Below are 10224 nucleotides of genomic sequence, written 5' to 3' on the forward strand. Positions count from 1 at the left end.
TGTGATTGGTGCTTAAAATTCAGGCAGAGTGCTTTTTTGGGGGGTCACCAAATCATTTGGAACCCTCCCTCCCCCCAATTGCCAAGTCAGCTGATACCAATCCTCTATCATCTATCTGCTGACTTTGCCAAACCCATATACACTATACCAATCTCTTTGGTGGTCATATTTATAAATGAATTCCCCAAAGCATGTAGTGCAAGGGCCTGCCTGAATACTTTCAAATGGTACTGTTTCAAGTTTTTGTATACTATTATTATCTTGATAGGTAATAGCAGAATGTCCAAATGTGCTCAAATGTGTACAGTGTGTATTTATATCTTTGTATTATGACACTTCTTACCTGTCCAGTGGGCTGCCAATAGTGTAACTAAGAAGGGGCTGTTCAAAGTAATACCCATTATTTAGGCATTCATCTCTCAATGAACTGGAGAGGGTTACCTGTCCCAGATCCCCCCCCCCACCCATAATGTTAGAGACTAATTTTTTTGTTTGGTTTTGACTCCACAGTTTCCTTCTCCACAGTTTCCTTCCACGCCACAGGAATGGCAGACTGTGGCCTCCCACGTTGCCCAGCGATGGGACTTTCCTAACTGCGGAGGGGCAATTGATGGGAAACACGTCCACATCCTCCCACCACCCAACTCGGGGTCGTACTATTATAATTATAAGGGGTTCAATAGTATTGTGATGTTGGCGGTGGTGTCGGCTACTTATGAATTTCTGTATGTGGACGTGGGGAAGAATGGCCGGATGTCCGATGGTGGAGTCATCGCCCAGACCGAGTTCTATAGGCATCTCCAGAATGGCAGCTTGGACTTGCCACCTCCAGAAGACAATGTGGAAGGACTCCCATTCGTCTTCGTTGCACATGAAGCTTTTGCACTGGGGGACCATCTTATGCGGCCATTCCCTATGAGGAACCTCACCCTGGACCAGAGGGTTTTTAATTACCGGCTCCGCCTATTTCTTACACCCATACAAATGGCGGAGTACAAACTGAATCACATCATCCTGGCGTGCTGTGTTCTACACAACTTTTTACGGCAACATTCTGCCAACTATGCTGGCTCAGTTGGGCCTGAGGCCAGAATTCAACATGAATCAACCCTGACGGCGCTTGAAAGTGGCCGTCCTGGCTTGCCCCCCCTGAGTGCCCGTGATGTCCGGCTAAGATACCTTGAATTCTTTGCGGGTAGGAGGGCTATCAATATGCCAGACAATGTGTAAAACCTTTTGAAAAAAAAAAAAAAAAAAAATATAATAATAACTCAAATCTTTGGTGACATTTTTACTGCTTGTGTTTTTTGGAGCTGACCCTGACAGAAATGTGGCGAGTCCTGAAATTGGCGTGATTGTGTAACATTACAAAGCACTGTTGGGTATTATTTACTAAAGGCAAAGGCACTTTGCACTACAAGTGCAGTTGAAACTGCACTTGTAGTGCAAAGTGTATTTTCCCTTAGGAAATAACCCCCATTGTCACAGAAAACACCAATTAGAGCACCACAAAAGTGCTGGAGCGTTGAGACAATAATCCGCACAATCTTGATTAAGAATCTTTTTAATAACAGCACAATCACATGTGCATTTCCAAAATGTTTTTAAAACAAACCAACATGTTTGTTGTTTAACAATTTTTGGGGTCACATTAGAAAAAGTAGAAATGTCCATTTAAGATAAAACAGGCATGTGTAAAACCAACAAGAAATACACAATTTTAGAACTTACAAAGTTCACATTTGGTAGAACTTGAAGGCAATATCAGACATGAGTATTTACAAACTGTGTTTGATATTGCGTTCAGATGGGGTGAAGTCACCCCAGGAAAAGCCAAATTTGGAAGATGCACACAAATTTCCGAATGTCAACATGTGCTAGCTGCCATCACGGGGGATCAAGGGACGTGTTTTGGGGGTGCAACCCCTTCCTCACAGCTACTTTATTATTGAGGAAGGGGTTGCACCCCCAAAACGCGTCCATTGATCTCCCGTTATGGCAGATAGCACATGTTGACACACTGTGTGCCTCTTCCAAATTTGGCTTTGCTACAAATTGACATAAAAAATACAAAAAAATTTGGTACAACAAAAACCCAAGGCATTTTGAGGGGTTTTAAACTCTCCCTAAAACATCAATGATGTTCTTCATTTTTTGCTGAACATCATTGATGCTTTTCACGATGTTTTCCAAGTCCCTATTACACCCCATGATCTCCCCAATCAGGATCTGGGCACTTTCACTGGTGAAAGGAACTGGATCCACAACATCACGATCCCCTAAAAAGATAGAAACAAAAAAACACCATGTATTATAAATATGGCGGCATCCATCTCTTACCTGAGTCTGTGGTCGCAGACACACCTGTTGTGGTGACTAGTTCCACCACGTCTTCCTCCTCCTGCTCTGCTGGCCTTCGGTGGATTTCCCCTTCTTCCAGAGGTGGGGGGGGGTCTCTGGTCTCCTCGGATGAGGGGTGTCCTCCGAGTCTTTTCTCCCCTATGAAAAAAAAAAAAAAAAAGGGTATACTTAGCACACAGATATTTGATGGCAGAAATAGGAATATGAAATATTGTTTGGAAGTGGGGTACAATTGTCTGTTTTGGCAGAGTTCCAAGATGTGGCATTGTTCTTGTCCTTTGTCAAGCTTGAATACTTACCTGTCTTGTACAAGCTTCACAGATGGAGACACCCCTATAGTATACACTGGAGCACCTGTGTGGCCCCCCTAATAAAAAAGGGTGTTCTTGTGTCCCACACTAGTGCTCCAGCGTCCAGATGTGAAAACTGCTGCTGAGTTTCCTCTCCTTACACAGAATGTAGTTGGCATTTCATTCTAGTAACAAACCCATCTACACAACCCAATTCTTTTCACACAAGTAGGCCCTTAAAAATGCTGGCAAATGCATATGGCCAAACAAACTATGTTTGATACGAACGAATAATGTGCCCATGAACATGAAAGTTGCCTTTTGAAACTGGATAACAGTTAATAAAAGCACATGGAGCAGCACGAACGTAATAAACATAAAGAATAGGAAGACAGCACAACTACTTACTTTTTTGCAGCACTCTCCGGATCTTTCTGTATTGCTCATGCTCTCTTAATTTGAGGTCCGACCACCGCTGCCTGAGCTGATCTTTCGATCGTCATACCCCAAAATTCCGGTGCAGACTCTTGACCACTTTCACCATGATCTTGGCCTTTCGGACATTGGGGTTGGGGTAAGGTCCATACTTCCCGTCATAGTCTGCCTTCAGGATGTCGACCATCTCCAACATCTCCCCAAAGGACATATTTGATGCCTTAAATCGTCTCTTCTGGGATCGGGACGTTTCAGGCTCCGGGCTTTCCTCCTCCTCCTAATTGCTGTAATTAGCACGCACCTGCTCTGACTACGCCATGTGCTCTTCCCCACTGCGCAGAACGAGAAAGGGCGGGGAATAGACTAGAAAGAACGTCAGGGGCGGGCGGAGTTACACGCATGCGCAGTGTGTATAAAGCGTAACACGCGTGCGTAGTACGTACGATCTGTAAGCAGGGAAAGGAGTATTGGAGGCGCCGATCGTGAAAACGAAGGTAAGATCTAAACTTGGGCCTATACTGCTTCTAAATTGAGGCCTATATTGTAACTATATTAGGAGAGTTTCGCCTGACATTAGTGTTTGTCTTGTGTTGTGTCTTGCAGATAAAATGGATGGCTTCAATGACCACAACTTCTTCCCCCTGTTCATAGACAAGTACAGGGAGCTGCCCTGTCTGTGGCAGGTGAGACATCCACATTACAATAATAAATAAAAGAGGCAGGCAGCGCTGGAGAAACTGCTGGAGTTGGTGACGCCGGTGGTCCCCACGGCAACCATCCCCTATTTAAAAAACAAAAATTGGTGGCCTGAGGAGCATTTATCTAAGGGAGTGCATGAAGGTCACGGATTCCCAGAGATCCGGAGCTGCAGCAGATGATGTTTATGTCCCCAGGCTGTGGTACTATGAGAGACTGCGATTTCTGTCAGACCACACTGGAGTCAGGGAATGCCTCTCAACCCTTCCTTCCACCCCAGCTGAAGCTTCCGATGTCCAACCTGGGACTTCCAGCCAGGAAGAAGTGGAGGAGCCCAGATGGAGTCAGGTATAGCATTCTTCTACAGATTTCTGGCCAATAAATAAATTATGTTTACTAGATATTATTGATCACTAATTGCTGAGTTAATAAAGTGTTTTACATATCAATAGACAGTAGTGGGCAAGAATGAAAAATGCTGGGCTTGGAATGATAGTCTGTTATATTTGTTAACATTCAATTTGCAACAATCATGAGGTGAAAATTGTGTGTGATTGATGAAGAAAAAACTATAACTATGTCCCTTTTTCATACACAGGAAGACCTCAGCCAGGAGGAGGCTGTGGAATGTGGCACACAGCAGGAGGCTGTGGAATGTGGCAGTCAGGAGGAGGCGGGGCCAAGTGGCAGCCAGGAGAAGCCTGGGACCAGTCGCAGCCTGACAGAATCGCAGGTTCCGCCCCTCCGCCTTCCATACAAGATCCATCCAGACCCAGGAAGGGGACTTACATGCAGGATTCAGTGCTCAGGCTCATTCAGGAGGCTTCTGCGTCCCTCAGAGCCTTACCCACTCCGGAAGAGGCCTTTGCCTGCATGGCTGCCACCAAACTGAAGGGCATGCAGGAGGGTCAACGCCTCATGTGTAAGAAACTTCTTTATAAAGTCCTAACTAAGGGGGTGAGTGGCGAAATCACACCCAATACAGACGTGATTGAGTTGGAACATCCTCCTCCTGCCGCAGCGTGGAAGGAAGCGTGGAAGGAAGACCAGAGAGTGATGACCCTGGGTTCAGTCTGGTCTGGCAAAAGATGCAGTCTCTTGTATGACCACAGCCTGGGGAAACATATGTCATCTGCTGCTTTCTGGATCTCTGGGACTTCTGGACCAGACTGCACTTCCTTAGATAAGGACTCCTCAGGCCACCAATTTTGCTTGAAAATAGTTGATGTGTGCCCTGGGGGCCAAAGGCTTCACCAATTTCAGCTGTTTCTCCAGCGTTGCCTCCCTCTTTGTTTAGTTGTGAGCCCTTAATAAAGGAATTTTTGTTTCAATTATACTCGCCCATGTGTGTTTTCCTTCAAAAATGACAGTTTGTTTGTGAGGAGGCAGGTACATTTCAAAACTACAATGTGAAATTAACAAGAGACACCAACACCAAGCAACCTCCTTGAGATTAAATAATACAAGATATCAATGGTGTTGTGGTAACTTGACGCACAAAACACACACAAAAATATTATGGAGTAAAATACAAAAAAATAATAATAATAATAATAATAATAATAATAATAATAATAATAATGCCTTGACAAAAAAAGAAATATTTAAAAACCAACAAAAGAAAATTTGGTCAGATGTGACAAATCATAATATATTGAGGGAAATCACAATAAATAATAAAGAAAGAAGTTTGTGAGAAGTCTGTGTGAATATGAGCAGCAAAACTACTTCATTCTTCTCACATTATAAAGAAGAAGAGAGTGCGCTGTATTAAACAATTTTTTACATTGCAGCGCGACGAAAGTGCTGTATCCATTGCGAACGCTAATTTTACCAGACCGAGCTGTTCCGTCTCGGAATTTCTTCTGAGCATGCATGGCACTTTGTGCGTCGGAACTGGCCACACGGTCAGAATTGACGCGATCGGATTTTGTTGTCGGAAAATTTTATAGCCTGCTCTCAAACTTTGTGTGTCGGAAAATCCGATGGAAATAGTCTGATGGAGCCCACACTCGGTCGGAATGTCCGACAACACGCTCCGATCGGACATTTTCCATCGGAAAATCCGACCGTGTGTACGGGGCATTACAGCGCGTCTGACAGCATCCAATCCCAGGAAAATTTGAACTCTTCGCCCCACAAAAAGGTACCATTGGCCTTTAACCTGCTGTCCCAGGCAGTGTGCCCTGCAGCCTGCCAGACTGGCATTGGTCGACACCACTATTGGTTCTGAGGCCTTCAACAGAACTCCGCGGGAAAGATTGCAAGCTACTGACCACCAACCAGGGACAAGATTATTGGAATTGGCAGATGATCCCACTGAAGAAGAAAGTTGCATTGAAACCTCCTTCTGCGCCACCTGACCCACGGGACTACTGGAACTGTGGCTGATAAAACCCCCGGATACTGCATGGATTCCTTCAGCATCATAGAATGCCTGGCCATCACTGCTTTGTTTGAGACTGGATCCCCTGGACCTTCCTCTGAGGAAGAGAAACACAACCCCGATCCGTGTTGAATTGTACTCCTAAATACTCCAACATTCTGGTCAGATGCATCTGGTTCTTCTGAAAGTTGATCAACAAACCGAAACGAGTTAGTGTTTTCAGGTGAATTCGCATGAACTAGAAGGAGCTCATTTGACGGACCCAGAAGTAGCATGTCATCTAGATAATGAAATATTTGCACTCTTGACCCCGAGAGTCGCAACAACAGCAGACAGTAGCTTTAAATAGCGTTCTCGGAGTCGTGCAGAGACCGAATGGGAGAGATTAAAAATGAATATGAGAAGGCCAGAGAAAGCGATGGTGAGATGCGACTATGGAGACATGGAGATACGCATCCGCCAGATCAATGGAAACCATCCAGTCTCCTGACTCCACAACCGAAACGACTGTTTCCAATGACTCCATTTTGAATGGTGGAACCTTCATGTAAGAATTCAGGACTTTGGAGGTCAAAAACTTGTCCGAAACCCCCTGAAGCCTCTGGGACCAAAAACAGAGGGGGAACAGACTCTTTGACCCAATTCGTGCCTTGGAACCGGAAGGATGGCCCTTGCTGCCAACAGCTCCCCTATATATCCTTGCAAACATTGCCTCCTTTCCAAATCCGTAGGAAGTCCAGTTTCTATTAACAAGGTCTGAGGGGGCCTTGTTCTGAACGCGAGACGATAACGTGATCGAATGACGGCTACAATCCAGGCATCATGTAATTTGTCCGCCCAAACCCCCCCTGAATTGGGCTAGTCTTGCTCCTACTTGAGCTGGATAAGCGGAGACAGCTTCAGAAGTACTTATTTGAAGCCTTAGGCTCTGTCTCCACTACTGCGAGTTGTTGTGCGACCTGTCACATGACAAGTCAAAACCCATGTATTCCAATGGTCCCCGTTCTACTTGGTGCGACTTAAGTCACAGCGACTCCAAAAAAGGTTTTTGCACTACTTTGTTCCGACATCTGTGCGATTTGTTCTCACATGGTTTTCACAGGTCGAATGACACCGCATCACAAATCGCACAGCAAAGTCGCAGTGTAAATCACGCGACTCTGGGGACGCAGCAGTGGAAACAGCCCCAGGAGCTTTGTTGGCCCTGGGCTTGGAAGGTTGAACCAGCTCCCCTCCACTGTCTGAAAAACTCTGTCTGTAAGCCCTGATCTCTCTGAATCCTTCTTTGGATCTCTTGTTAAACTGAAAAGGCTGCTGTGTCTTAAAGAGCCATGATCTTTGCTGTCATCTTGACCTGGTCGACAGCCACTTCAGCCACAACTCTACAGCAGTCTGCAAAGGAGAAGAACTGCCACTTCCCAGACTTTCATCCAAACATCCATCCACCAGCTCTGCTACCCACACTCTAAGTCTGGATTCACACCCATGCACTCCCAGCGCATTCCACAGGACATGTTCCATAGGAGACCATGATAAACGGATGGTAGTGCAAATCCACAAAACGCAAAAAGCACCAAAAAACGCACAGGTGAGAACCCAGCCCAAGTGCTGCTGCCACAGGAGTGTGTGCTACCGCCGGTCTGAAGGCTGTCCAAGCTATACAACCTTTTTAGGGTCCGTTTATTTTGTGATCCATAGGATCCCTAAAAGAGACCGTATACTCCAGCGGAAGGGTAATGTGGCAGGCGAATATACGTAATGAAGCATCCACCTTAGGCGTAGTGTCCCAAGGGATACAGCTTCGATACTCCATTATGCACATTGAGCTTCTTCTCAGGCCCCCCCCACTCATCGTCAATTACTTTTAAATTTCAGAAATGAAATGGGAAGGAGGGTAACGATTTTTTTAAATACGGGTAGTATCTTTGCTGTTTCTTTGGAGGCGACGATTCTTTCCTTAACAGCCTCCACCAAGGGGGGAACCAGTGCAAAAATCAAACGTATGCGATTCTGAGACCATCTCAGCCTCAGATGGATCCGAATCGCTATCGACTTCAGAGTTAAAATGCACTGAAAACACATGATCTGAATCTGCAGATGGTGAAGATACAGCAGAATGAGCAGGATTCCTTGAAACACTCTTTAACCCTCCCTTGACTGCGTGCTTAACCACTTCAATACAGGGCACTTAGACACCTTCCTGCCCATACCAATTTTCAGCTTTCACTGCTGTCGCAGTTTGAATGACAATTGCGCGGTCATGCTACACTGTACCCAAACTAAATTTTTATCATTTTGTTCCCACAAATAGAGCTTTCTTTTGGTGGTATTTGATCACCTCTGGGGTTTTTATTTGAGAAACAAATAAAAAAAGACCGGAAATTTTGAAAAAAATAAAAGTTTTGCTTTTGTTTCTGTTTAAAAATTTTGTAAATAAGTAAATTTTCTCTTTCACTGATGGGCACTGATAAGGCGGCAGCGATGAGGTGGCACCAATAAGCGGGCACTGACATGCAGCACTGATGGGCATTGATAGGCGGCACTGATGGGCACTCATGGGTGGCACTGATGGGCGCTGAAAGGCTGCAAAGATGGGTTCTTATGGGTGGCCCTGATACGCGGCACTGATAGGCATCCCTGGTGGCACTGGCGTGGGCACTGATTGGCAGCTGCCTGGGCATTGATTGGCAGCTGCCTTTGCACTGATTAGTATTTCCCTGGGGGTCTAGGGGGCATACCTGGTGGTCCAGTGTGGCTGGTTTCCCTGGTGGTCCTGGGCGGCTTCCCTGGTGGTCCTGGGTAGGATCCGAGGGGGGGGGCTGCGCTGATAAACAATCAGCACAGACTCCCCCCCCCCCTGTCAGAGCAGTTGATCGGCTCTCCTACTCGCGTCTGTCAGACGCGAGTAAGGAAAAGCTGATCACCGGCTCTTCCTATTTACGTCATGATCAGCCGTGATTGGACACGGCTGATCACGTGGTAAAGAGTCTCCGTCTGACACCCCGCAACAACGATCGCCGCGATGCGCGCCCCTGGGGGCGCGCAGCGGCTCAATATCCTGAGGACGTCATATGACGCCTAGTCAGGGTATTGAAACCACTTTGCCGTCGTCATTCTGCTATATGGCGGGCGGCAAGTGGTTAATGTAGGATTTAACGTGGCGTGCTTTTGCAGCATTGTCCTGAGCCATCTGATGTCTTGACCTCTCTTGGCTTGGGTCCGAGCGACTAAAGTGAGGTAAGAGCGAGGGAGATCTGGAATGCTGTGACAACAGGCATCTATCCAGCTGCATGCGACTCTGCAATTTGTCATGTCTAGTCCCTTCTTTACTCTTTTGAGGCTGGAATGCTGATTTGGAACCTCTTTGCGGGAGTTTATCTAGCAGGGGCCCTTCTCTCTGTAAAACACAGATGATGTGCTCTCTTTTTAAAAAATAAATAACTACAATTAAAATAAACTTCTCCATCCAAATCTTCAGTGCTAAGGCAGCTAGGCAAAATTCCCCAGTCCTAGAAGGTACAGGATAATAAAAATACTCTGACAGACAAGTAACACAGCAGAAGTATTGAGAGACCTGGAAGGAGGCTTACCAGAGCAGAGCAGCGCAGCGCAGCAGATTGACCAGCTGGAGACTGAGATCAGCCTAGAGGACAGAGGCTGCTGCAATCAGCAGTGAGCATTCTGGAGTTTTGTAGACAACCCAAAGAGGAAGCTACCTCTGACCTCACCTGCACAACTCTGAGCTTCCTGAAAGGAGTACATGTGGAGGCGGTGAACTACAAGACCCAGCGAGCCAAACCATGAACACACAAAAACATGGAAGGAGAGAGTGCCAGCACCTGCCTAACGAAGGTATATACAGTCATTTTTACTGCCAGGGACCTTTGCCAGAAATACACAGTCATTTATACTGTACCATACAATCCCAACACCACGGGAACCCACCTCCTCAGGAGATTTACAGCCTATATGGGGGGGGGGGGGGGGGTCTTCTGAATCGGGAAAGGCTGAACCCGACAGGATGGATGGAGAGAAAAAAATAAATAAATAAAAATA

Source organism: Aquarana catesbeiana, linkage group LG07 (genome assembly GCF_042186555.1).
Source record: "Aquarana catesbeiana isolate 2022-GZ linkage group LG07, ASM4218655v1, whole genome shotgun sequence".
NCBI classification, from domain to species: Eukaryota; Metazoa; Chordata; class Amphibia; order Anura; family Ranidae; genus Aquarana; species Aquarana catesbeiana.